The following is a 6,000-nucleotide window of genomic DNA, read 5'->3' as shown; positions in this document are numbered from 1 at the left end:
TGAGAAAACTGAGGCTCAGAGGTTAATTTACCCAAGGTGGCAAGGTGATTAAGTGACAGATGTGCTTTCAAAAGCACATCTTTATAATTCTCAAGGTCCTTGCTCTTAACCTTAATGTCAGAGCTGTATTAGAAATGCTTGCTCTACTGCAATGAGGTCTTTAAGTAGAGACCTACTTATTTGAACCCAAACCTAAAGAGCATGGGGGGGAAAGTCACTGCTGAATGCCCATCACCTAAAGCAGTCCCTGGAACATTGCAAATGCTCCATACATATTTATTGAGTAAATGAAATCTATGGTAGTCTGTGATTAGAATAGAACTGGAATCAAATGTAGGAAACTTCAAATCTGCCAGTTTTCTGTTAATCCCTTAACAGTCAAGTGTGGTCTCTGGACCAGTTGGCATGACTTCTCTGAAAAAAAAAGTTTGTTAAAAATGCTGACCCTTTGGCCTCACTCCAGAGGCAGGGAATCAGCATTTGTGTTTTTACAAGATCCCCTTAATGATTTGTATGCAAATTAGTTTGGAACAGGACTGGCCTAATTTTAGTCTGAGTTCATTGAGGCAGAATGGCTTTGAATGTCCCCTAACTTATGTATGAGACTTCTGTTATTTTCACCCTGTTGGAGCAGGCTCTCTAGGATAAAGACGTTGCTTTCCACGACCAGAACCCACTTATAGTCCTTTATAAATAAAGGTACAGTTCGAAAAGTTGGAGAAGGTACAGTTGTCTTCCTCTGATTGAAAATGAGAGTTCTGAACTTTGTGAGGTTTAGCTTAAAAACTAATCTGCAGTCTTCTGCCCCTGGCAGTATTGGAGAGATATATCATGACAAATGTTATGGCAGTATTGGAGAGATATATCATGACAAATGTTAAACGTGCATCAACAGGTGATTTCTCTGACGAAGCTGTACTCCCTCTCCCCTGCCCCACCAGTAACACAATGGAATCATCACATACAAGTGAGTGATGATGGTGTGTTGAGAAAGGAAAGAACTGGTGTAAAGAAACTTAGGAAGGATTTTTTTAATGATTTGGAAACTTATAAAAACTTTATGAAATCTTTCTCTTAGGCTGAGGTCTTTTTAAAAAAAAATCATGAAAAATAGAAAGCCCATATTGAAATCTAACATTTTACTATCCACACAGTTACTTTCCTTGGAATCCTTATTTATATTGCCTTAGAGATTTAGAGAACAGTGGTAAAGGATGTGTGCTTATGAAAAGGGGTAGTCTTTTCATTTACTTTTTTTTTTTTAAGATTTTATTTATTTATTCATGGGGGGGGAGAATCAGGCTCCCTAAGGAGCAGGGAGCCGGATGCAGGACTCCATCCCAGGACCCCGGGACCATGACCTGAGCTGAAAGCAGATGCTTAAATGTCTGAGCCACCCAGGCACCCTTTCTTTCTTTCTTTCTTTCGTTCGTTCGTTCGTTCGTTCTTTCGTTCTTTCGTTCTTTCGTTCGTTCTTTCTTTCTTTCTTTCTTTCTTTTTCTTTCTTTCTTTCTTTCTTTCTTTCTTTCTTCCTTCCTTCCTTCCTTCCTTCCTTCCTTCTTTCCTTCCTTCCTTCCTTTCTTTTCTTTCTTTCTTTCTTTCTTTCTTTCTTTCTTTCTTTCTTTCTTTCTTTCTTTCTTTCTTTCTTTCTTTCTTTCTTTCTTTCTTTTCTTTCTTTCTTTCTTTTTCTTTCTTTTCTTTCTTTCTTCTTTCCTTTCTTTCCTTTCTTTTCTTTCTTTCTTTCTCTTTCTTTCTTTCCTTTCTTTCCTTCCTTCTTTCTTTCTTTCCTTTCTTTCCTTCCTTCTTTCCTTCTTTCCTTCTTTCTTTCCTTCTTTCCTTCCTTCCTTCCTTCCTCCCTCCCTCCCTCCCTCCCTCCCTTCCTCCCTTCCTTCATTTTATTTATTTATTTATTTATTTATTTGAGAGAGAGAGAGAGAACACAAGCAGGGGGAGCAGCAGACAGAGGGAGAGAGAGAAGCAGACTCTCCACTGAGCAGAGTGTGATGTCTGGGATCATGACCTGAGCTGAAAGCAGACACTTAACCAGCTGAGCCACCCAGGCGTCCCTCATTTACTTTCTAATTATATAACTCATGAGCTTAAAAGAAATGATTACTTAAGTTGTGTTGACTCTCCACACTTTTAAGAAAAAATAAGTTCATTCAGAGTCATCAGTAGAACACACAAAGCTAGCTAGTGTGATCATGGGCTGAAACAAAAGTAGATAAATTTTCCTATTTTAGTGCTCAATTGCTATTTGCTATTTGCTATTGCTAATTGCTATTGCTAGACCTAAAATAGTATATTCAGTTCTGGTTGTAATGCTTAAAAATATGGACAAATTGGAATTTTTTCAGTGATGAGTCAAGAAGGTGAAGAGAAAATTGGGGGATGATAGAAGGAACTGAGTGTATTTCACATGGAGGAGACATTCCAAAGAGAAGATGACTGCCCAGCATAAATACGGAATGAGTGATTAGAGGTCCTGTGAGTGGCTTCATGCAACAGAAAGGCAGTCTGTGGTTGGAAGAAATTTGTCTGTAGTGGTTAGAACTATCCAAGAAAACCTCTTGCTATAGATAATTTTAGTGAGAGACAAAACAAATGGGAGCAAGCATACTGTGATGCTGAGGAAAGGGTTGGTGAGGAATTGAATCTCATTTATCTTTCCATCCAGGGCTTGCTATTCACTGGATGTCCAGGAATTGTGTAAATTCAAACCAATTATTTTTTGCCTCAACTGGCCCTCGTGTCTGACCCCAGTAGCAGTTCATCCCACAAATTTCAGAGATGACCAAAGAGAGGGTCATCCCTAAATTTTGCTAATGGACTCAGGTTCTTTAACATTTCACCTTCCTTTTCTCTAGATGTGCAGTGTTTCTCAAGTTCCATGATTATATTACATTATTATGATTTTCACCATATCTGCACAAAGTCTATTTATTTTCCTTTAAACTGACTTTTAGTGTAAATAAATGTATCTTTAAAGGACACTTTACATTACTACACAGGAGAAATTAACAAGTGTTAATAGAGTGCTAAAGACATGTTAACATGGAACACAGACTTCTTTATTAATCTAATTAGAAGGAATGGGAAAAGAAATAACTTTCTCAGCAATTCAATGACATTTGGTTCCAATATCTGTCTACCATTTAAAATAATTTTGAGTATTACCCATACTTTCAGTGATATGGTCAATGTCTAGGGTCTTATGTTTTTGATACCAATTGAGTTGAAATCTTCAGATTTAGGATCTAGTGCAGAAAATTTTTTGCTCTGATGTATATTGTGTGGTTTTTCCCTTTTATATCAAACTTCTCTGGTATTTTCCTCTACCTGTATTGGGCATCCATTTGCTTCATGCTCTTTATTGCAATATAGGCATACCTCAGAGATAATACAGGTTTGGTTCCGGACCACTACAGTTAAGCAAATATGGTGATAAAGTGAGTGAGATGAATTTTTTGGTTTCCCAGTACATACAAAATTTATGTTCACACTCTACTGTGCAATAACATTAAGTGTGCAGTTGCATTTTGTCTAGAAAAACAATGTACATGACCTTACTTAAAAAAAATACTCCTTTCCAAAGAGCTGACAAGATGGCGGAAGTGGAGCAGAAGAAGCACACCTTCTGCAAATTCACTTACCATGGTGTGGATCTTGAGCAGCTGCTGGACATGTCCTATGAGCAGTTGATACAGCTGTCTGGTGCCCGGCAGCAGCAGAGGCTGAACCCGAGTTTGCAGAGGAAGCAGCACTCACTGCTGAAGCACCTGCATAAAGCCAAGAAGGAGGCTTCCCTGATGGAGAAGCCCAAGGTGGTGAAAATATACCTGCAAGACATGATCATCCAGCCTGGTGGTTGGGGGCAGCATGGTGGGTGTCTGCAATGCAAAGACCTTCAACTAGGTGGAAATCAAGCCTGAGATGATTGGCCACTTAACCTGGGCGAGTTCTCCATCACCTATAAGCCTATGAAGCACGACAGGCCCAGCATGGGGCCACTCACTCCTCCCACTTCATTCCTCTCAAGTAGCCTGTTCAGCCAGTAAAGGCACAGCCTTCTCTAAAGATAAAAATACTTTATTGATAAAAAGTGCTAACCATCATCAGAGCTTTCAGCATGTCCTAATCTTTTTGTTAATGGAAGGTCTTGCCTCCATGTTGATGGCTGCTGAATGATCAGGGTGGTGGTTGATGAAGTTTGGGGTGGCTGAAGCAATTTCTTTAAAAAGACAACAGTGGAATTCATCCCATTGATCAACTCTTCCTTTCATGAATGATTTCTCTGTAGCATGCTATGCTGTTTGATAGCATTTCATCCACAGTAGAACTTGTTTAAAAATTGGAGCTAGTCCTCTCAAACCCTGCCACTGCTTTATCAACTAAGTTTATGGAATATTCTAAATGCATTGTTGTCATTTCAACAATCTTCACAGCATCTTCACCAGGAGTAGTTTCCATCTCAAAAAACATACAAACAAACAAAAAAAACACACACACACTTTTTTGCTCATCCATGAGGAACAACTTCTCATCCTTTAAAGTTTTATCATGAGATTACAGCAATTCAGTCCCATCTTCAGGCTCCACTTCTAATTCTGGTTCTCTTACTATTTCCACCATATCTGTATACAGAACACATACAACATTTATCAATTAAATTTGCCATTTTATAAGGCATGGTTTTTGGTGCCCCCAAACAATTATAATAGTAATATCAGAGATCACTGGCCACAGATTACTATAACAAATATAATAATGAAAAAGTTTGAAATACTGTGAGAATTACCAAAATGTGACAGACATAAAGTGAGTAAATGCTATTGAAAAAATGATGCTGTTAGACTTGTTCAATGCAGGGTTGCCACAAACCTTTAATTTGTAAAAAACACAATATCTGTGAAATGCAATGAAGCAAAATGCAATAAAAGGAGATACGCTTATATATGATTTGAACTGATGACTCTTTTTTTTTTTTCCTTGAGTATTTCTATTATAAAATCATCTGAACTCTTAATTTATCTGTGTGGCAGCTTTTATTTCCCAGGGTCCCCAACATTTCATTCCTCTTGAGCCATAATATTGATGACAAATCCTAAGATTCTATTTTTAATACTTATCTGCTTTCTCTAGATAAACTCTGACTAGTTACCGGTAATAAAAAGGTTTGGTAAGAATGGTATTAAAGGTGAATCTGTTTTAATACATCCAGGAACAGACACATCATTGAAAATGTAAATTCCATTCCCATGTGAGCCTTGTTTTTGGAGTCATGTGCTGTATGTGAGAAAAACCAAAATGATTAATGGCAGGGTCTTGAATGCAGAGGGGGATCAATTCTTTGCACTGAACATCCTGGTGATAAATGCTAAATCTGACATGTGTCTGTGATTTTACCCAATTTCAGTTGGCATTCTGCAACTTCCAGATGCTGTGTGATATTCCATAAAGAACATAGGCCTTTGAATCTGACAAGTCTGAGTATGACTTTAAATTCCCTGCTAATTAACTGTGAGGCTCTGGGCTAGTCATTGAATTGTTCCAAGTTTTATATGCTTTCTCAGAATATTGAAATAAAAATGTCTTTATGAATGATCATGAGGCATCTCAACATATGTGCCTTTGAAATGAACCTGGTATAATACTTGTGGGGTTTACATAGTAGGTCTACATCCCTGCATGTCTCCGAGTGGTACACAAAAAGACTAACATAAAGGATCTTGGAAGGATATTGTCAAATAGTAAAGGACTCACTCTGTAGGAAGAAGAAAGAAAGGAATCTCAGAAAATTAGCTCTACTTGAAAAGTCAAGTTGCTTTTCATCAACTCGAAATGTGAAAATACACTAGACTTATCATCAGGGCTGTTTTAGGAATACCATTATCTAAATAACCAGTGTAAACTTTATTTACAGAAATCATATCCTCCAAACAGAGAACCATATTATTTTTTTCCTCTTTTTATTACTAAAGTTTTCATTTCTTGACGTTA

The 6,000-nt window shown here is 37.6% G+C and overlaps 1 pseudogene; it reads left to right on the top strand.

Annotated features, from left to right (window-relative positions):
• The first annotated feature begins 2,624 nt into the window (after positions 1-2,624).
• On the top strand, positions 2,625-4,042 carry LOC123854960 (small ribosomal subunit protein uS19-like; annotated as a pseudogene).
• The last annotated feature ends 1,958 nt before the right edge of the window (positions 4,043-6,000 follow it).

The sequence above is a fragment of the Mirounga angustirostris genome, unplaced genomic scaffold (genome assembly GCF_029215605.1).
Source record: "Mirounga angustirostris isolate CCGP_5_RB_7025 unplaced genomic scaffold, mMirAng1.0.hap1 SCAF_16, whole genome shotgun sequence".
NCBI lineage: Eukaryota > Metazoa > Chordata > Mammalia > Carnivora > Phocidae > Mirounga > Mirounga angustirostris.
This window is presented reverse-complemented; position numbering and strand designations above follow the sequence as displayed.